This window comes from Sardina pilchardus, chromosome 1 (assembly GCF_963854185.1).
Source record: "Sardina pilchardus chromosome 1, fSarPil1.1, whole genome shotgun sequence".
NCBI classification, from domain to species: Eukaryota; Metazoa; Chordata; class Actinopteri; order Clupeiformes; family Clupeidae; genus Sardina; species Sardina pilchardus.
In genome coordinates this window covers 15,681,566-15,705,549 of record NC_084994.1, presented here as the reverse complement: position 1 = coordinate 15,705,549, position 23,984 = coordinate 15,681,566, and the positions used below count along the sequence as shown (strand labels likewise).

Below are 23,984 nucleotides of genomic sequence, written 5' to 3'. Positions count from 1 at the left end.
ATGAAAGGAAAGTATTTTCTGTCTGATCTATTCAACACAATTTAGGGCCGTTTGTGGTAACGTAGGAAGTTAGGAACCTGATTGCAACACGCATGATTTCGTGGACCTGCTTAGAACGTTCACAAAGGTAGCGCGAAAATTTGAATTTTTTTCGCGGCTAGATCTACCCGTCCCGAAGAGTCCTTTGTAACCATGGATATCTCTCCACCGTCCTGCTAGATACACTAGACTAGAGTAGACAAGCAGCGCGCTGTTATCCACTTCATTTTTGTTGTAGCATTTTGGTAGCAACAACTTGTACTTGTTGCCAACAGGATTTATTTTAAATACCAGAATCGCTATTAGGCCCACTCTCCATTTATTGTTTATGGTTCATAGCAAGCAGTCATCATTACCAGACGTGGAGAACCTGTTGACCAGTTGTGCAGCATGTTAATAGTGTTATTGTTGTTGTTGTTGTTGTTATTATTATTATTATTATGAATAATAATGATAGTAATATCTATCTATTTATTGACTGTCATTTGGCACAGAGTAGTAACAGAGTGGTCAACATTGTCGAGGCTCAGATGCCCAGGTTGTGCAATATGTTGGTATTTTAAAGTGAAAGGTAGGGGAAACTAGTTGTGTGTTTATGTGATTGTATTGTAGCGCCGAAGCTATGTACCCCCTTGTTGGACTGTCCCCTGGTTTCCTGGTCTGTGTGTGTGTCTCCCTCTTCCTCCTGTGTTATAGACTGTGTCAATAAGTTCTGATGGGTTTGTGTTTAATGATTATTTTTGGAAATTGGTTATGTAAGAAGTGACACTTCCAGCGTGTTTTTACTAGACGCTGCTTTTGAGGTCTGGGATTCCTGTAATTTTTCTGTGTAACTGTTGCTTTTTCTAAAGCCTTTGCTCATTTGTCTTCTCAGCACATCAACTCTTAAGTGTGTCCCTGGAAGATCTACCATCAACTTCCAGAACTGCAACTGCTAGTACTGTCAGATGGTGAATGCTACTCAGGGTAAAAAAAAAAACTTTACGTAAAACCATTTTCATCTATTATTTCAAGTTCTGTCTCAAAATGTGTTTGAAGCCATTATTCTAAGCTAAAGTAACTGCTGGATGACTTTGAAGAATCTGAACAGTGTACGGTTCACTATGTACTGAATTTTATTATTTCTAAGTGTTGTAGCAAGCAAAGTTGTTTTATTCTAACTTTGCTTTTTTGTCTTTTTTTTTTTAAACAGCAAACACCATTGTTACACCACTTTGAAGGAGAGCCTGGTCATTTGGTCCCCTCAGCTTCTCCCTTTCTCAGTGATATGTTCATTGTGGCTGGGAGAATTGTGGGGCACTCTTTCCTTCATGGAGGACCCTGCTTGTCTGGACTCTGTGATGTGGTTGTCCATACTGCTTCGTGGGAGCCCAGACACGGCTACAGTAAACCTGGAGGACTGTGCAGACCTGGACATTAGAGAAACAATCAGGCTTGTATGTTTACATAGAAAATACTAATGTTTGATGTTATGTTGTGTTTTTATTACAGTGCATGAAAATGCACTGTACTGTTATTCCAAGTCTTCTTATTATTATTATAGTGCATGAAAATGCACTATACTGTTCTTCCAAGTCTTCTTCCGCAACTTCTTATTATTACAGTGCATGAAAATGCACTGTACTGTTCTTCCTATTCTTCTTATTATTACAGTGCATGAAAATGCACTGTACTGTTCTTCCTAGGCTTCTTATTATTAGAGTGCATGAAAATGCACTCTACTGTTATACTGTTTATTCTTATTATCGATATTATTCTTCTTCCACACTTTTTGTGCGTTCAATTCAGCTTCAACCGTTCGACGTAGAGACTTCATTCAAACTGCGCTGCGTAGGTCTTACTTAGGTGACTTCAGCTATGTAAATTTCATCTTTGAAAACTTTATCATTTATTTTATATGAATTTTTAAAAACATTTTTTCTCCCATAGACTTAACATTGGATTATGACATCACAATGAAGTCGTTAAGCAATTAGAATCTTAAGCCAGGTGTTCAAAGCCACCTGGCAGCAACTCTCTGTCTCAGGCTTTTCTGGCTCTCTTAAGAGTACATATCCTGTTCAACTGTTTCCTCTACCCACAACTGTTTCAAAATAAAAGTCCTCACCATTTTTGCATTTTCATGCACTCGTAATTTCCTTGGAATTACATCTCTAGTTAAACTTCTTCTTCTAACGCTCGCAATTCAGCTTCAACCGTTTAACGTAGAAACTTCATTCAAACTTTGTTGCGTAGGTCTTGCTTATGCCATATGTGCTTTGTATTTTTCAACTTTGTAACTTTTATACTTTTTAAACTATTAGTTAAAAACTATCACCATTTCCCCCATAGACTTAACATTGCTCATTATGACATCACGGCAGCAATTAGAATGTTACCCCAGCTGGTCAGCCACCTGGGCACCAACTGTCAGTTTCTCTCAGGCTCCTCTCTGAAGACTACATATTCTGTTCCCCTGTATCCTCTGTGCACAACAGTATCAAAATAAGTCCTCCTAATTCCATCCAACTTTATATCCATTCATCTTCTTCAAACCATTCACTCATCCACCCATTCTAAACAGTCTGCCTATCAACAACATCAATTAGACGCTCTACATTGAACTTTTAAACAATCTACTCTGTCTCAGGCTGGCTCTCTTAAGACTAGCCAGTTAAATTGATTACACCTGTATCTGTATCCACTACTCTCAGTAGAGAGCTGTGTCTCTCCATTCTACAAGAATATAAGGCACATTCCATCCAACATTCTATCCATTCATCTTCTTCAGACCATTCACTCATCCACCCATTAAACTGTCTATCAACATCTATTAACCAATCTGTCTATCAACATCCATTAAACTCTCTGTCTATCAACATTAATTAGACTATCTACATTCAACTTTTAAATTATTTACTCTGTCTCAGGCTTTAAGAGTACTCCGGCCCTCTTAAGACTAGCCAGTTAAATTGATTACACCTGTGTCAACTACTCTCAGAGAGCTGTATCAGTGTCTCTCTTAACAAGAATATAAGGCACATTCCATCCAACCTTCTATCCATTCATCTTCTTCAGACCATTCACTCATCCACCCATTAAACTGTCAATCAATATAAAACAATCTGCCTATCAACATCCATTAAACATTCTATCTATCAACATTAATTAGACTATCTACATACAACTTTTAAAGTATTTACTGTGGGTCCCTCTCAAGCAGCGTTTATATGTCCTCCCTCGCTCCTCGATCCTCAATGATCTACATAAAGAAAGATAGAAGAAGGGCTAGACTATCCCATTGTTGCCGCTCCATCATTCTTTATGTAGATCAGTGAGGAGCGAGAGAGGACGCGTAAACGCTATGAGAGGCACCTTCTGTCTCAGGCTTTAAGCATACAATCTCATTAAGACTACAGATCCTGTTTCACTACTTCCTCTGTCCACAACTGTTTCAAAATAAAGGTCCTCACTGCAATAATACACTATTAAATCATTTAACCATTGAAACTACTCAACTATTGAACTGTTCAACCATTCCAACTGTCAGTTATCATCCACTATGCCTCCAGTCAACTACATGAAACCTCCATGTACCTAGCAACCAACATAGCAACCATTAAAATTAAGCGTTTATGACCGTTTCCATAGCAACCAACATGATTATACTGCAGTAACTTCTTGTTTCCTGATAGTGGCCACCATGGATACCCTAGTAACAAATGTTTCAAAATAAAAGTCCTCACTAGCAAGTTAGCTAGTTAGCACGGTTAGCATTGTTAACATAGTTAGCATTTTACTATAACTGCTAGAAATCATCAACTAAGTTAACTAATCAACCTGGTTAGCATTGTTAGCAAAGTTAACATTGTTAGCAAAGTTAGCATTGTTAGCATAGTTAACAATTTTAGCATAACTGCTAGAAATCAACAACTAAGTTAGCTAATCAACCTGGTTAGCATTGTTAATATAGTCAGCATTGCTAACACAGTTGGCATTTTTAACATTACTTTTAGAAATCATTAGTTAAGTTAGCTGATCAACCTGGTTAGCATTGTTAACATAGTTAACATTGTTAGCATTTTTACCATAAATGTTAGAAATGATTAGATGTAAACCAATCAACCTGGTTATCATTGTTCATGTTTCAGTGGTTCCATGTTGGTGGAATGAGTTACCCAGTGCTCTCCGTTCCAGCAACAGCTTTGGATCTTTTAAGAGGGGTCTTAAGGCATATTTATTTAATATGCACTTAGTCCTTTGAGTTTGTGATGTGTTATGGTTTGTATAATAGTACTGTTTTGTTATAATTTGTCTATTGATAGAATTTGAAATTTATTTTGCTATTGTCCTTAAATTTAGCCATACCATGCTTTAGTTATTATTATCATATATAATTAACTGAGTGACTTATTTGATTGCTATTCTCATTTCACTGTTTTATTTCTCATTAGGTTAGTGCTTAAAATTATTGTTCTACTGATAATATTACTATTCTCCCTAGTTTGTAATTGTTCACTGTTAATTTAATTTGTATTGTTATTTATTTGTATGTCGCTTTGGACAAAGGCGTCTGCTAAATAACCATAGCCATAGCCATAGCCATAGCCATAGCCATAACATAGTTAACATTTTAACATACCTAGCATGATTACCCTAGCAACCAGCATGGCAACCAATTTAAGTATGAAACCACTATCAACCACTTCCACAATCACAACCTAGCAACCAACATGGTTACCCTAGCAACCAGCCTAGCAATGCCTTGAGTTACTATAGCAACCACCACAACTACCCTAGCAACATCTTAGCAATAATCTTATTTACCCTAGCAACCACCTCATGTACCCTAGCATCAGCCAAGCAACTACTTCCAGCTTGATAACGTCAGGTAATGTTGAATTTGCCTAATCTACCCTTACGACTCTTTAACAACACTTTTTAATCACTGCTGGAGTGTTCAAAGTTGGCATCAAGTATAATATTTCAACCAGCTTCAACCCTTTCTGGTCACATTCATTACATGCCTTTACATTAAGACTTGACTATTGCAACTCACCTCATTTTGTCACAAGATTACAAATGGTTCAAAATGTTGATGCTAGATTAGGCCTATCCACTGGAACTAAGAAGCGTGATCGTATCACTCCTGTTGTGTGAACTGCACTGGCTACCAATGAAATATAGAATTGAATTGAACTGTTTGTTTTTAAAAGGCTTGCATGAATCAGCACCACAACACATCTGCAACACAATACATCTGTCCTGCTACGTCTTCCCAACATTTTCTCTCTTTTCCTTCATCTCAATTTACAACTAGAGCCTTTTCTGTTTCTGCTCAATTCTGGAATAGTCTCCCAAATTAGGTCAATCAATCCATACTATTGATAATTTTAAATCCATGTTAAAAGCTTCTTTTTTTCATTAGGATTCATTAGGATTGTTCAGGACTTGGCAATATTTTCTGTTGTTTCTTAATGGAAGTGAGTGGATTCCGCGCTGATTATCTGCACAAGGTGGAAAGCGGATTTTCTGCCTGTCCACCCCGAGCTGAACGAGTAGAAAAAAGTTCTACTCAAGGCGGATAAATGAAAAAATCTGCCTGGTCACTAACTGCATAAAACTGCATAATTTTGATTGCTGATAATGGTTTATTTTATTATAATCCCATTATAATGTATAGGCCTATTATATTATAGGTACTTTGGGGTTAACTGTAACCATTTTTGAGGCCGTTTAAAACGCACCAAATCAACAGGCCACCTGTTCACCATTCACTCAAATCAACAGGCCACCTGTGCACCATTCAGCCTCAGAAAATGGTTACAGTTAACCCCAAAGTACCATATAGAATTTAATATTATGTTCTACAATGTTTTACTATTTTGTTTATTTTAAAGCATTTTGGATCAACTCTGTCGTGTGAAATGTGCTAATATCATAGGCTATAGTCAATTGACTTTGTCAAACCTAGGTAGCTACCTCTTCAGTCAATGACATCACTCAGTCGCGCACGTGACTTCTTCACTTTGACTTGGAACCCGGCTGGCGTCTACAGCTACACACATTCGTGTCCCAGCTCAGCGGATTGCCGGTCACGTTGGTAGCCTACTGAGCATTCGACTAGAAGTTTCCGTGACTATTCACATTACCTCCAACGTAAGTTTTGTTTGCTTAACGTTAACACTAAAGATATTTTGGTAAGGTTAACACTAACAGCATTCTTTGTATCTTAAATGAGTCTGGTAGCTAAGGCTGGCTAACGTTAACTTTCGAGCTAAGACCACCTGCTAAATCTTCTACGTAGGCTTTGTAAGGTGTTCCCTATCATATCACTTTTATTCGACGTATATGTTGTCCGAAACAATGTTTACGAATTGTTTCCGACATTTGATAGGGTAGTAGCATAGTTGCCTCAAAGTCTGTTATTTGGAAATTGTCGTAGCACTAATTAACGTTAACGTTAGCTACCTATATTGGCTGCTAGAAGGTAACGTTAGGTGAGGTGCTAACTTTCTTGGAATGAAAATTGACTGGGTTTACTGTTTATCGAGCGATTATCTACTTTAACTCGACATAGTTTGTGTGACATTCATTATCATCACTTTTATTTGATGTATGAAAACGGCGTCTATGAATCTGACGTTGGGTAGCAGCTAGCACTCGTTTTGGTAATAAAACTGGCTACACCAGACACGGCAGCTGCATCGAACATTCTAGAAAAAATACACCAGTGTATTGCGTTTGGCTACTATACTGGAGGCTGCAAGAGCCCTAGCACGAAATGAGTTTATTGCTAGTTTATTTTATGCTGAAACCACTGCAGCAACGCTAACTAATTTGAACTTTGAGCGTCACATTAATAACGCCGGTGACAATGTCAGGCGGTTGGAGGCGTTAACGCCTCTACAACGCGGAAGCGTTGCCTTGAACTCGGACGTACATGACAAGGCCAGCACATAACGTAAGCTAGCTGTTGCCAACATCTCTAATAGTAACCTCCATAGGCGCATGAGCAAAGGCCAACAGGGTGATAAAACAAAAATAGACTTGTTGACTTGTAATTAAAAGAAATATGGAGCCTATCAACCTACTGGCCCAATTCGTTTCTGATTCTAATGTTACAATAAACTTATTTTGAATACAAGTCATGCCATAATCTAATGATATTACTTGGTCACACAGATGTGAAGTTGCATTGTGTTAAATTAATGTAATTGTGTTGCCTTGTAATGTTATAGCAGTGCTAACAACCTTTTCCCCTTTATTCACAACAGAAAACAATAGTCTTTCTAAAGACTTCTTCCATTCTCCACCCTCCATCTCCACCTTCCTTTGTGGTTTTTGCCACGGGGATTTGTGGTGCTGCGGACTTAAGGTATGTAATTTTAATTATTTTTACTGCTAGACCAGCTATGCTGATTGCTTACACCTTTTATTTGCTAACACAAACATGTCAATTATGTGTTTCTTGACTTGGTGGTAGGTGATAACAGACATTCTAATGTGCAGCTGCCTACACAATCAGCTCCTGATCTGCATAATATACAGCTGTGCTGAGTTTTGCGTTAGTTTTCTTTGCTCACTTAAGTGAATTCATCCGATATCACTATTACTGGCGTATAGCTGAAATTGATGGAACCAAGAATGTTTTTTCACTGTGGAACAAGCAAAGCAGCAATGTTGCAGTCTTCCTTATTTTTGGAAGTATGTAACATGTTTTTTTCTTTCTTTTTTGTTTCCCTTTCAGGCTTGTTCCAGACCAGCCCTTCAGTGGTGTCTTCCATCTCCACCCTCCATCTCCACCCTCCATCTCCAACTTCCTTCTCCACCTTCCCTTGTGGTTTTTGCCACGAAAAACAAAAAAAATCTCAAGTCTTCATTTGTGGTGCTGCAGACTTCAGGTATGTCATTTTAATTATGTTTACTGCTAGACCAGCTATGCTGCTTGCTTACACCTTTTATCTGCTAACACAAACATGTAAATTATGTGTTTCTTGACTGAAGAAAAATAGCTACTTTTTACAGTTGCTTGTCTTGATATGGTAGGTACATATTTTTAAGTACCTACCATGTCGCCATCCACAACTACAAATGTGTCCACTTTTTCTTTTTATTAAAAGTAACCATCATATAATCAACCATCACAAGTTTTTAACTCATAAAGGGTGATGGCCGACAATCTAATGTGCAGCTGCCTACAAAATCTGCTCCTATTCTACATAATATACAGCTGTGCTGAATTTTGTATTAGTTTTCTTTGCTCACTTCACTTAACTCATCCTTTTAGTATTACAGGGGTATTGCTGAAATGAATAGAAACGATAATGCTTTTTCACTGTGAAGCAAGCAAAGCAGCAATGATGCTGTGGTCCTTATTTTTGGAAGTGTTTAACATGTGTGTTTCTCTTTTGTTTCCCTTTCAGGCTTGTTCCAGACCAGCCCTGTCAGAGTGGTGTCTGTCACTTGTGACACTGTGCCTGTCTGTCTGCACACCCTGCACTGCACTCATATACAACAGAACCCACTTACGCCTACTGCAAACATATAACGACAAGTGACACTTTCTGAGAACATACTTGACTGCACATACTATACTCTTTACATACAACTCTGTCCCCTCAGACAACTTCTTTGAGACTTTTAAACTTGAATACTCCTTTGAAACTTGAATACTCCTTTGAAAACTTGAAAACTTGAAAACTTGAAAACTTTGAACTTGAATACCACTCTGAACCAGCAGCATCCTTTAACATAACATACCTACAAACATACCTGCAAACATATAACGACAAGAATTGATCACTTTCTGACCACACATACTCTGAACTGTATAAAGACTCTGAAACATACTAAGAACTACCTGTGAACTATTCAGATAGAGAACTATTTCTGTGAACTTTTACATACCTCACATACAACATTTGTATATTTGAATAATTTCTGTCAAAGTTGTCTTTGCTGTTGCATATCTACTTTTAGACCTGAGCTGTGCTGCAAGACTGAACCTGGTCTGTGTGAGGACTTCAACATTCCATCCTAGTTCTGCATAAAACTTATCTCAAGGGCTGCCTCTCATTCTTCATCGGTGTCATCAAGTGTTGCCTCTACCTAACAGTTCCAGTGCCATATTTGATCATTTAATCAATAATTTAACTTAAGTAAATATTTTGTGTGAAAGCTCATACTCTGAACCATATAAAGACTCTGAACCATTACGGATAACTACAGTCTGTTAACTATTCACATAGAGAACTGTTACTGTGAAATATACATACCCATCAACGTTTATATTTGAATAATATCTGCCAAAGTTGTCTTTGCTGTTGCATACCTACTTTTACACCTGAGCTGTGCTGCACGACTGAACCTGGGCTGTGTGAGGACTTCAACATTCCATCCTAGTTCTGCATAAAACTGGTCATCTCAAGGGCAATTCATTTGTTGGGCCCACTGATCATTGTAATAAACCACTGAAATAAATACTAGTGTTTGGATATTGAGTTTAACATTTAATCTCATCTATCTTGTCTATATACTCAGATTACATTGATTAAGTAACTTGTCTCAATTCTGTCTGTGGAACATAGAGTATATGTGCTAGTGTGTAATCTGTGATAAACAAATATTTTGTACAACCAATATTAGATTTGACTTGACCATTAGACTATATTTAGCTTGTTATATTTTGAAACATGGGAAGAAAAGGCCGTCGCTCAGAGGCTCAAAAGAGACGTTGGCGTAAATTGGACCTCTCTGAAGTTGAAACACATCAGTCTTCATTAGACCAGAGTGACTTGAATGACCGAGAACAGGTAAATGAGGTAACTAGTGATTCCCGCATGAATACGGAGCAGAGACCCATCACGCGTGTTCAAGCAACTCATTACCAAGGTGATGTAAGATATGGGAACAACAGTAACAAGCAGTGCACCTGCAATTCCCTGGTATTTCTTGCTACACTTCAGTACCGAACAGAGCTCAACAGTGATGATCTTGACTACATTTTGCAAAAAGGTAACTTGATGTACAGTGAAGCACAGGAAAGGTTGAGCATGAGAGGCAATGCACATGACCACTTGGCTCTTGATGAATTACCTGATAGTGTTGAGATCTATGGACAAATGTATCATATTGAGAAGTGCCTGTCACGGTATGGTAATCTAAGGCAAAATGGACCTGATGGTGTGGACTTCCTACAGCTCTCTGAAAGACTGCATTGTTTGTCAAATGATGTAAAGTTTGCACTGCTAACTTTAGGTTGCTTAACAATAGCTTTGTTTCGAGATGATGATAAATATGGACTTTTTGATCCACACTCAAGAACACCTGATGGCTTTCCAGCAAACAATGGCACTGCTGTGATGTTGACCTTTGTCAACTTGAATGACATGATTGATCATCTGCTTGCATTCTGGACCATCCTTGAATCACATGATGAATGGATTTATGAGTTAATGCCAGTGTTATTTACATCTGAGTGTAATAATGACCAACGAAGCCACACTGACAATGTGCAACCTTCTCGGACTGCAGAGTTCCACGTTCCAGCCATTTCTGTGAATTCACGCACTAAATGTAATAAGGATCGCAGGCGCCGAAAAACTGCCAAAGCACAAAAGGACATGCCCTTCAGTGAGAACAACAGAATCAGACAGCGGAAATATTATGAACAGAATAGAACGAAAAAAATGGAATATGAAAGAAAGAGGTATGCAAACTGCATTCAACACAAAAAGAAATCCTACCTCAGAGACCGTTACATGCATGAACCTGACTATAAGTTGAAAAAAAAGTTATACTTCAACAGCCGGTACTCCTGTGACCTGAGTTTTAGATCAAGAAAACAGGCTTACCTAAAGAAATGTTACTCAAGTGACCTGAATTTTCGATCAAGGCAGCAGGCTTACATACTGAAACGTTACTCAAGTGACCTGAATTTTAGATCAAGGCAGCAGGCTTTCATACAGAAACGTTATGCCCATGATTTAACCTATCGTTCAAGACAGAAGTTGACCATGAAAAATCACTATGCAAATGATCCAACATACAGGCAGAAAAAAAGGGAAACCTTTACTGACAGATACAGAAATGATCCTGTTTACAGGCATTATCGTTCTCTACAAAAAAGGAAAACTGCAAGTGTGGGCCTAAATAACAGTTTCCAGAGAATGCTTAGCAAAATACGGTGTGCTTTAAATATACAGCGCAAGTACCGTCATCTTACACACCTGTCCAGACTTCAATCAGAGCAAGAGGTTGAACAACAGTCCAGACTTCAATCAGAGCAAGAGGTTGAACAGCAGTCAACACGAACAGAAAGCACCCTTTTGCATGATGCCATCACATCTTTTCGAATGGATGTACAGAACGGCCCCACTTTTGTGTGTACAGTGTGTCACAGAGCTTTGTTTCATAACCAGGTAAAAGAGTGCAATTATGAATGTTATCAAAAGAATCGAGACATGGTTAATCGATGCTTAACAGGCGAATATGTACATATATGCAGCGAGCAGTGCAGTGCACTTGAATCATGTTGTGCATCAGATGAAAAGACAGAGTGGATTTGTTACAGCTGTGATGAAAACTTAAAGATGGGGAAAATGCCGGCCATTGCTGCAAACAATATGTTAGAGCTATCACCAATTCCTCCAGAGCTCAGTAATCTTAATATACTTGAAAGACACATCATTGCACGGTACATACCATTTGCAAAAATAATCAGTCTTCCTAAAGGCCAGCAGAAATTAATACATGGTGGAGTTGTGTGTGTCCCTTCAGAGGTAGAATCAACAGTCAATGCTTTGCCTAGACCCAACAGCGAGTCACAACTTTTGAAAGTGAAGTTGAAACGAAGAATGAACTATACAGGGCATTACCAGTTCCAAACTGTAGACATGACCAAAGTTTTACGTGCCTTATCCAAACTGAAAGAGATGCATTCAGAGTACAAGGACATAACCATAACTAATGACACACAAGCTTTTGGGGATGGAATGAATAGCTTGGCAGATGAAAATTACAGTGCTGTAGAGGAAGTTGATCTAATGGAGACTGATGCAGTGGATGAGTTTGACTTTACTGACCAAGAACATTCAGAGATAAATAGTGCAGGTAATCAACCTAATAATGAAACCCATGAGTTACATGATAACCAGGATTCACTTGACACTGAGCAGGACACAAGTCAACAAAATGGTGGATGCTCTATAGATTCATGCTTACAGCCAGCTGATATTGCACAGGAAATGATAACATTTGGTGAAGGTATATTCACTGTGGCACCAGCTGAAGGAAACAGACCAGTGAGTTTTTTCAGAGTTCCTAAACTAGAGGCAATGGCTTTCCCTGTACAGTTCCCCACTGGAATGAACACTTTGGATGAAACACAAAGATCAATGAAATTATCGCCAAGCAGATATTTCAATGCACGTCTCTTTTGTGTTGACAATCGTTTTGCTCTCGACTCCAATTATATATTTTTCGCACAATTTATCACAGAAATGCATTTGGCAAAGTCTTCTATGTCTATTCAACTGCGTAAAGGAAAACCTATGACCAGAGATGGACGCAAAATAACTGCAAGATTGCTCCAAGACAAACATGAAGTGCAAAAACTGATACGGAACAAAGACGCCACACGATTCATGCAACCTTTGAGAGGTACTCCTGCATACTGGGAAAGAACACTCAGAGACCTCTTTGCAATGCTTCGCCAGCTGGGTACCCCAACATTCTTCTGTACATTTAGTGCTGCTGAAATGAGATGGCCAGAGGTCATACAAACAATAAAGGCACAGCAAGGAGAGCAGGTTGACTTTTCTGAGCTTGACTGGGCATCAAAATGTGAGATTTTACGTAGCAACCCTGTCACCACCATGCGCATGTTTGACAAGCGTGTTGATGCACTTCTCAGACACCTACTTTTGTCACCAGCACAGCCCATTGGTGAGGTCATTGACTACTTTTTCCGAGTGGAGTATCAAGCTAGAGGTTCGCCACATATACATATGTTGGTTTGGTGTAAGAACGCACCTGTATTTGAAGATGACCCAGATGAGAGAGTGTGTGAATTTGTGGACAAGTACATAACATGTCAGCTGCCTGACCCAAATACTGACCCTGAGCTTTTCAAAATAGTGACAGAGGTGCAAACCCACAGCAAAAGGCACTCAAAGTCATGTAAGAAAGGAAATAAGCACTGCCGGTTTGGATTCCCGAAACAGCCTGTCGAGAGCACATTTATAACACGACCCATGCCAGCAGAGCTCATGGACGAATCTGACGATGAATCTGATCATGACCGCTCCTCCATGTCTCCTGAAGAAGCTAAAACTAAGCTGAGGCCTTTATGGGAATTGCTGAATAATTCCACAACATTGTTTGAAAGCATCCCACAGCTACTTGCCCAATGCAACTTAAGCTATGAGGAATACCTAAACTGTGTCAGTTCATTAACAACGTCCAGTGTGCTAGTGATGAAACGTCAACCAAAGGACTGCTGGATTAATGGCTATAATGAGCATTTGTTAAGGGCCTGGAATGCAAACATTGATATTCAGTTCATCCTGAACCCTTATTCCTGTCTGATGTACATCTTATCATACATTTCCAAAGCTGAACATGAGATGAGTGAGTATTTGAAAAGAGTTGTGTCTGACACTTCTCAATCCAATACCTCTGACACTGAGGAAATGAAACAAATCATGCAAGCATACTCCAAAAACAGAGAAGTTAGTGTTCAAGAGGCTGTTGCACGAGTCTGTAGCTTGAAACTGAAGTCTTGCTCTCGAAATGTGATATTTATACCCACTGATGACAATGCTTTAAAAATGAGTGTCCCATTAAGATACCTGAATAACAGAATTCCTGATTCAGAGAATGTTTGGATGTCCGGAATGCCAGATAAATACAAAAACAGACCAGATACACCAGAGTTTGCAACAATGTTTTTGGCAGAGTTTGCTTCCACTTACAGAGTTGTGTATGGAAGGCAGAAAGAAGGAAAAAAGGTTTTACCACTTCAAAATGAAATGGGCTTCATTCAAAAGCGAACAAGAGGAAAGCCTGCCATTATCAGATATGCCCGATTTTCTGAGCAAAAGACTCCAGAGAAATTCTATGGCACATTGCTCAAACTGTACCTCCCTTATCGTTCAGATTCACAACTGAAACCCACAGGATTTCCAACGTATGAGTCATTTTATACATCAGGCTATATATGTCTTCCTGGAAGAGACTATAATGAGAGAGTAGTTTCTGTTGTCAAGAAGAACAGGTCACAATATGAAAAGAACAGTGATGCAATAGAGAAAGCTATTGAGAACATAGAAGAAAATGGACCTATGGAGGATGCATGGACAACACTTGCACCTGAGACAGAGCTTCTTCGACTTGAGTGCATTTCTGAGCGTGAGGAAATGAATCCAGACGAAATGAATGAACGAGATGACATTCCTGAATACAGCTCAAGTACCACAAACAGAGGAAGTGCAGCACCAATGTTTGAGGCTCCTCAAATAGACCCCACTGTGGTCCGTAACATGTATCAAAATCTAAATCAAACGCAGGCATCTATATTCTACACAGTGCGTAAATGGTGCATGAGACGTGTATGTGGACAGAATGCCGATCAGTTCTTTTACTTTGTCACTGGTGGAGCTGGAACTGGTAAATCACACCTCATCAAATGCATTTACACAGAGGCATCAAAGATACTCCGCAAGTTACCTCGCATCACAGAGGAAAGAGACATGTCCATGCCCACTGTCCTTCTCACATCATTTACTGGCACAGCAGCTTACAACATATCTGGCAAGACACTGCATTCTGTACTGAAACTACCAAGAAGCCTTAAACCACCTTATCAGTGCCTTGGAAACCGTCTAGATGAAGTGAGAGCAACCTTATCCAATGTTGAAATAATTGTCATTGATGAAGTGTCCATGATATCAAAATCACTCTTTGCATATGTCAATTGGAGACTGCAAGAAATCAAAGGCAGCAAAAAACCTTTTGGCGGAGTCTCAATACTTGCCTGTGGCGATTTCAACCAGATAAGTCCCCCTGGTAAAGCCAAACCTCTCTGTGTGTTTGAGGATCATGTTCTTGATATCTGGAATGATCGGTTCCAAGTAGTCACTCTCACAGAAATCATGCGCCAGAAAGATGATGTGCCATTTGCTGAGCTGCTCAACAGGATAAGAGTGAAACGCAAAGGAGAGGCATTATCTGAAGCAGACAGAGCTCTACTTGCACAGGCCATATGTCAACCTGATGACTGTCCCAAAGACATTCTGCATGTTTTTGCTACTAATAAAGAAGTAAACCAACACAATGCAAACACAATATCTGCTCTATACTCTGATCTGATCAACATTGATGCACATGACTATAAGAAAGATCTACGAACTGGTCGGATGGAAAGACAGAGTGCACCTTTTGAAGGACATAAAGGAGATTTACCAGACAGACTACAAGTTGCTGATGGTGCTCGTGTGATGCTAATAAGAAACATAGATGTGGAAGATGGACTGGTGAATGGTTCATTTGGAAGGATTGGTAAAATTGTTTATCATGACCAAGATGGCAGATCACTTGTAAAAATGCTTGGTGTTGAATTGGACAGTCCCAATGCAGGGCAAAGACATCGCAATAAAGGACCAGAAGGACCGGACAATTTGGTGTACATTGAAAGAGTAGAGGAACCTCTTAGTAAAAAGGGTGTGGTTCGTCACCAATTTCCAATGACTCTAGCCTTTGGTTGTACCATACATAAATGTCAAGGCATGACGACAGTTTCTGCAGTGGTCTCGTTGCAGCGCATATTTGAACCTGGCATGGCATACGTTGCTCTCAGCAGAACGACTTCACTACATGGTCTACGCATAGTTGATTTTGATGAAAACAAAATATATGCCGATCCAGAAGTGACCGTTTCCGTGGACAGTATGCAAAAAGTCGACTTTAGAAATGCCATGCCCCTTCTTCACTGCCTCCCCACTCTGAGATCACCATCTTTAACACTAATCCATCACAACACTGAAGGACTGTCAGCCCATATTGATGACATTAAGAGACATCATGAATTGAGCCTCGCAGATATTTTGTGCTTTACTGAAACACACCTTTTTGGCACATTTGTCCCAGAAAATATCCATTTGGAGAACTATCGAATGTATAAGCGCAATAGACATGTGTCATACACTACTCTTTCACATTTTGCACAGAAAAATGGTGGGGGAGTTGCTATGTTTGTAAAAAGCCATCTTCAAGCCCATCACATGCCATACATACAGGGTGTGACTGATCTCGAATTCCTTGTTTTGAAATTTGTTGCTCCAGTTCCACTACTAATTGCAGTGATTTACAGACCACCGGATTACAACACGAACCTATTTTTGCCAAATCTCTGCCATCTACTGGAGTCTTTACATGTTATTGCTGATAGTCCAGTTATAGTCTGTGGGGATTTTAATGAGGACATGTTGACCAATGGAAGAAAGCCAATCTATGAGTTGTTCCAGTCTAAAGGATTCACAAATCTCATTACCACCTCCACCACTGAGAAGAACACATTGTTGGATAACATCTTCATCTCTGATCCTCAGCACTGTGCCCATTCAGGTGTTATACAGACATATTACAGTTATCATGATCCTGTGTTCTGTATTCTTAATTAATTTTTGGTTCATCAAATCTTTCGTACATCAAATCTTTTGTACATCATGTCATTTTACACATTTTACTCATTTTAAACCATTATATTAACTTACACATTTTACTAATTTAGAACCATTTTATCAATATTATAACAACTAGAAGCTATGAAATATGATGAATGTTTTATGACAAAAACCAAAATCAGGGTTCCCACTCTAAGTCAAATATAAAATTCCTTGACTTTTCCCCGACACAAAAAAACTGAATTTCTATAGACTTTATAATGAAAGGTACAACAGATCAACCAATGATTTTGGTGTAATTGTGTGGCGTCCAATAATCTTTTACCTTTTTTTAAAGCCAACAAATGGACATTGAATAATTAAAAGTTGGGCCACTCATACAATAAAGTTGTCCTCCAAAGAGGGGGGGTTGGTGGTGGGTTTAAATTACAAAAAATGAAGTTGAACTGATTAATGAAATAGCCCTTATACTGCTTGTTTTCAATATCAAGATAAAGATCAAGAAAATTCTATTTAATGAAAGGTCAAAAACGTCAAACTCTACATCCAGAGGCTATTTGATTTGTATAGATGTGTGCTCTATGAACTGTCTCTAGCTTATTGTATTTGAGGCTTATGATTTTGGAGGAATCTAATCATCAAACCTTTTACATGCTGATTAATTTGAATTACATGCTGATAATTAAAATCAAATATTCCATGAATCAATTATATAAACAATCCATATGTTTTACTGATGCCATTTGATACCACATGAATGTTAGATGTTCAAACTAAATTGATCTCTCTCTCTCTCTTGCTTCCTCATTATGCATGAACTATATTATCAACTGGATCTCTTAGATTACATCTGAATTCAATTTCATATCTTTGCATTAAACTATCAGCCTATGAACAACTTTTAAACGATCTACTTTTAAAATATCAACATTCATTAAACTTTCTGCATCAACATCCATTAAACTATCTATCATCATTCATTACACTTAATGTGTATCAACCATTCAACCATTCCAACTGTCAGTTATCATCAACTATACCTCCAGCCAACTATATTAAACTTCCACCTACTTAGCAACCAACATAGCAACCGTTGAAATAAAGCATCTATGTCAGTTTCCATAGCAACCAACATGATTTTTCTAGACAACCACTATAGTAACCACCCTAGCAACAGCTTAGCAACTACCTCAAGTACCCTACCAACAGCCTATCAATTACCTTAAGTACCCTAGCAACAATCAACATGCATTAAACTATCTGTCAATCAACAATCATTAAATTGTCTTTTAAGCTATCCATATTCAACTTTTAACCTACTGATACACTATCAACTTTCATTAAATTATGCAACCACCATGTCTACCCTAGCAACACCTTAGTAACCATATCTACATTATCTTTTTCTACATTTTTGCATTTTCATGCACTGGTAATTCCTTGGAATTGCATTTCTAGTTATTATTAAACTTCTTCTTCTAACGCTCGCAATTCAGCTTCAACCGTTTAACGTAGAAACTTCATTCAAACTTTGTTGCGTAGGTCTTGCTTATGCCATATGTGCTTTGTATTTTTCAACTTTGTAACTTTTATACTTTTTAAACTATTAGTTAAAAACTATCACCATTTCCCCCATAGACTTAACATTGCTCATTATGACATCACGGCAGCAATTAGAATGTTACCCCAGCTGGTCAGCCACCTGGGCACCAACTGTCAGTTTCTCTCAGGCTCCTCTCTGAAGACTACATATTCTGTTCCCCTGTATCCTCTGCGCACAACAGTATCAAAATAAGTCCTCCTAATTCCATCCAACTTTATATCCATTCATCTTCTTCAAACCATTCACTCATCCACCCATTCTAAACAGTCTGCCTATCAACAACATCAATTAGACGCTCTACATTGAACTTTTAAACAATCTACTCTGTCTCAGGCTGGCTCTCTTAAGACTAGCCAGTTAAATTGATTACACCTGTATCTGTATCCACTACTCTCAGTAGAGAGCTGTGTCTCTCCATTCTACAAGAATATAAGGCACATTCCATCCAACATTCTATCCATTCATCTTCTTCAGACCATTCACTCATCCACCCATTAAACTGTCTATCAACATCTATTAAACAATCTGTCTATCAACATCCATTAAACTCTCTGTCTATCAACATTAATTAGACTATCTACATTCAACTTTTAAATTATTTACTCTGTCTCAGGCTTTAAGAGTATTCTGGCTCTCTTAAGACTAGCCAGTTAAATTGATTACACCTGTGTCAACTACTCTCAGAGAGCTGTATCAGTGTCTCTCTTAACAAGAATATAAGGCACATTCCATCCAACCTTCTATCCATTCATCTTCTTCAGACCATTCACTCATCCACCCATTAAACTGTCAATCAATATCTATTAAACAATCTGCCTATCAACATCCATTAAACATTCTATCTATCAACATTAATTAGACTATCTACATACAACTTTTAAAGTATTTACTGTGGGTCCCTCTCAAGCAGCGTTTATATGTCCTCCCTCGCTCCTTGATCCTCGATCCTCAATGATCTACATAAAGAAAGATAGAAGAAGGGCTAGACTATCCCATTGTTGCCGCTCCATCATTCTTTATGTAGATCAGTGAGGAGCGAGAGAGGACGCGTAAACGCTATGAGAGGCACCTTCTGTCTCAGGCTTTAAGCATACAATCTCATTAAGACTACACATCCTGTTTCACTACTTCCTCTGTCCACAACTGTTTCAAAATAAAGGTCCTCACTGCAATAATACACTATTAAATCATTTAACCATTGAAACTACTCAACTATTGAACTGTTCAACCATTCCAACTGTCAGTTATCATCCACTATGCCTCCAGTCAACTACATGAAACCTCCATGTACCTAGCAACCAACATAGCAACCATTAAAATTAAGTGTTTATGACCGTTTCCATAGCAACCAACATGATTATACTGCAGTAACTTCTTGTTTCCTGATAGTGGCCACCATGGATACCCAAGCAACAAATGTTTCAAAATAAAAGTCCTCACTAGCAAGTTAGCTAGTTAGCATGGTTAGCATAGTTAGCATTGTTAGCATAGTTAGCATTTTTAGCATAACTGCAAAAAAATCATCAACTAAGTTAGCTAATCAACCTGGTTAGCATTGTTAGCAAATTTAGCATTGTTAGCATTTTTAGCATTACTGCCAGAAATCATCGGTTAAGTTAGCTAATCAACATTTTAACATGAATAGAAATCATTAGTTAAGTTAGAACTGGAACGTTTCATCTTTAAACTGTCTACCTTCACACTATCAACTCTCTGTAAACTATGCAACCACTATATTTACCCTAGCTACATCTTAGTAACCATATCTACATTATCTATCTATTTTTGCATTTTCATGCACTGGTAATTCCTTGGAATTGCATTTCTAGTTCTTCTTCTAACGCACGCAATTCAGCTTGAACCGTTTAACGTAGAAACTTCATTCAAACGTTGTTGCGTAGGTCTTGCTTATGTCATGTGTGCTTTGTATTTTTCAACTTTGTAACTTTTATACTTTTTAAACTATTAGTTAAAAACTATTACAATTTCCCCCATAGACTTAACATTGCTCATTATGACATCACGGCAGCAATTAGAATCTTAAGCCAGGTGGCCGGCCACCTGGGCACCAACTGTCAGTTTCTCTGGCTATAAGCATACAGTCTCTCAGAAGACTACACATATCCTGTTAAACTGTTTCCTCTGTCCACAACTGTTTCAAAATAAAAGTCCTCACTGCAATAATACACTATTAAATCATTTAACCATTGAAACTACTCAACTATTTAACTGTTCAACCATGACAATGGATACCCTTGCAACAAATGTTTAAAAATAAAAGTCCTCACTAGCAAGATAGCTAGTTAGCATGGTTAGCATTTTTAGCATAACTGCTAGAAATGATTGGCTAAGTTAGCTAATCAACCTTGTTAGCATTGTTAGCATAGTTAACATTGCTAGCATAGTTAACATTTTTAGCATAACTGTTAGAAATCATTAGCTAAGTTAGCTAATCAACCTGGTTAGCACTGTGAGCATAGTTAGCATAGTTAACATTTTTACCAGTACTGCATGAAATCAGTAGCTAAGTTAACCAATCAACCTGGTTATCATTGTTACCATAGTTAACATTTTAACATGAATAGTAATCATTAGTTAAGTTAGAACTGGGAATGTTTCAGCTTTAAACTGTCTACCTTCACACTATCAACTCTCTGTAAACTATGCAACCACCATGTTTACCCTAGCTACACCTTAGTAACCATATCTACATTATCTATCTATTTTTGCATTTCATGCACTGGTAATTCCTTGGAATTGCGTTTCTAGTTAAACTTCTTCTTCTAACGCAGCCAATTCAGCTTCAACCGTTTAACGTAGAAACTTCATTCAAACGTTGTTGCGTAGGTCTTGCTTATGCCATGTCTGCTTTGTATTTTTCAACTTTGTAACTTTTATACTTTTTAAACTATTAAATAAAAACTATTAACAATTTCCCCATAGACTTAACATTGCTCATTATGACATCACGGCAGCAATTAGAATGTTACGCCAGGTGGCCAGTCCAGGTGCAGCAGCTCTCTCTCTCTCTCTCTCAGGCTTTAACATTTTCTGTTCCCCTGTATCAACTGTATCAACTTAAGTCTTCCTAATTCCATCCAACTTTCTATCCATTCATCTTCTTCAAACCATTCACTCATCCACCCATTCTAAACAGTCTGCCTATCAACATCAATTAGACAGATCTACATTCAACTTTTAAACAATCTACTCTGTCTCAGGCTTACACTCTGGCTCTCTTAAGACTAGCCAGTTAAATTGATTACACCTGTATCTGTATCCACTACTCTCAGTAGAGAGCTGTGTCTCTCCATTCTACAAGAATATAAGGCACATTCCATCCAACTTTCTATCCATTCATCTTCTTCAGACCATTCACTCATCCACCCATTAAACATTAAACCTATTAAACAATCTGCCTATCAACATCCATTAAACTCTCTGTCTATTAACATTAATTAGACTATCTACATTCAACTTTTAAATTATTTACTCTGTCTCAGGCTTTAAGCATACACTCTGGCTCTCTTAAGACTAGCCAGTTAAATTGATTACACCTGTATCAACTACTCTCAGAGAGCTGTATCAGTGTCTCTCTTAACAAGAATATAAGGCACATTTCATCCAACCTTCTATCCATTCATCTTCTTCAGACCATTCACTCATCCACCCATTAAACTGTCAATTATCTATTAAACAATCTGCCTTTCAACATCCATTAAACATTCCGTCTATCAACATTAATTAGACTATCTACATACAACTTTTAAAGTATTTACTGTGGGTGCCTCTCAAGCAGCGTTTATATGTCCTCCCTCGCTCCTCCATCCTCAATGATCTACATAAAGATAGAAGAAGGGCTAGACTATCCCATTGTTGCTGCTCCATCATTCTTTATGTAGATCAGTGAGGATCGAGGAGCGAGAGAGGACGCGTAAACGCTATACGAGAGGCACCTTCTGTCTCAGGCTTTAAGCATACAATCTCATTAAGACTACAGATCCTGTTTCACTACTTCCTCTGTCCACAACTGTTTCAAAATAAAGGTCCTCACTGCAATAATACACTATTAAATCATTTAACCATTGTAACTACTCAACTATTTAACTGTTCAACCATTCCAACTGTCAGTTATCATCAATTATGCCTCCATTCAACTACATGAAACCTCCATGTACCTAGCAACCAACATAGCAACCATTAAAATTAAGCGTTTATGACCGTTTCCATAGCAACCAACTTGATTATACTGCAGTAACTTTATGTTTCCTGATAGTGGCCACCATGGATACCCTAGCAACAAATGTTTCAAAATAAAAGTCCTCACTAGCAAGTTAGCTAGTTAGCAAAGTTAGCATTGTTAGCAATTTTAGCATAACTGCTAGAAATCAACAACTAAGTTAACTAATCAACCTGGTTAGCATTGTTAATATAGTTAGCATTGCTAACACAGTTGGCATTTTTAACATAACTTTTAGAAATCATTAGTTAAGTTAGCTGATCAACCTGGTTAGTGGTTAGCATTGTTAACATTGTTAGCATTTTTACCACAACTGTTAGAAATCATTAGATGTAAACCAATCAACCTGGTTATCATTGTTAACATAGTTAACATTTTAACATACCTAGCATGATTACCCTAGCAACCAGCATGGCAACCAATTTAAGTATGAAACCACTATCAACCACTTCCACAATCACAACCTAGCAACCAACATGGTTACCCTAGCAACCAGCCTAGCAATGCCTTGAGTTACTATAGCAACCACCACAACTACCCTAGCAACATCTTAGCAATAATCTTATTTACCCTAGCAACCACCTCATGTACCCTAGCATCAGCCTAGCAACTACTTCCAGCTTGATAACGTCAGGTAATGTTGAATTTGCCTAATCTACCCTTACGACTCTTTAACAACACTTTTTGATCACTGCTGGAGTGTTCAAAGTTGGCATCAAGTATAATATTTCAACCAGCTTCAACCCTTTCTGGTCACATTCATTACATGCCTTTACATTAAGACTTGACTATTGCAACTCACCTTATTTTGTCACAAGATTACAAATGGTTCAAAATGTTGCTGCTAGATTACCTATCCACTGGAACTAAGAAGCGTGATCGTATCACTCCTGTTGTGTGAACTGCGCTGGCTACCAATGAATATAGAACTGAATTGAACTGTTTGTTTTTAAAAGGCTTGCATGAATCAGCACCACAACACATCTGCAACACAATACATCTGTCCTGCTACGTCTTCCCAACATTTTCTCTCTTTTCCTTCATCTCAATTTACAACTAGAGCCTTTTCTGTTTCTGCTCAATTCTGGAATAGTCTCCCAATTTAGGTCAATCAATCCATACTATTGATAATTTTAAATCCATGTTAAAGCTTCTTTTTTTTCATTAGGATTCATTAGGACTTTTCAGGACTAGACAATATTTTCTGTTGTTTCTTAATGGAAGTGAGTGGATTCCGCGCCGATTATCTGCACAAGGTGGAAAGCGGATTTTCCGCCTGTCCACCCCGAGCTGAACGAGTAGAAAAAAGTTCTACTCAAAGCGGATAAATGAAAAAATCTACCTGGTCACTAACATTCGAATGTGCGCAGCGGACCTTTTAAAAACTATTTAAACTGCATCATTTCGATTGCTGATAATGGTTTATTTCATTATAATC

The 23,984-nt window shown here is 38.2% G+C and overlaps 1 protein-coding gene across 1 annotated transcript in view; it reads right to left on the bottom strand.

The window, feature by feature from the left end:
• The window catches only part of LOC134082992 (NACHT, LRR and PYD domains-containing protein 12-like), a 246,786-nt gene that overhangs the window by 156,732 nt on the left and 66,070 nt on the right, over positions 1–23,984 (bottom strand). The gene's annotated exons all lie outside the window — the stretch shown is intronic.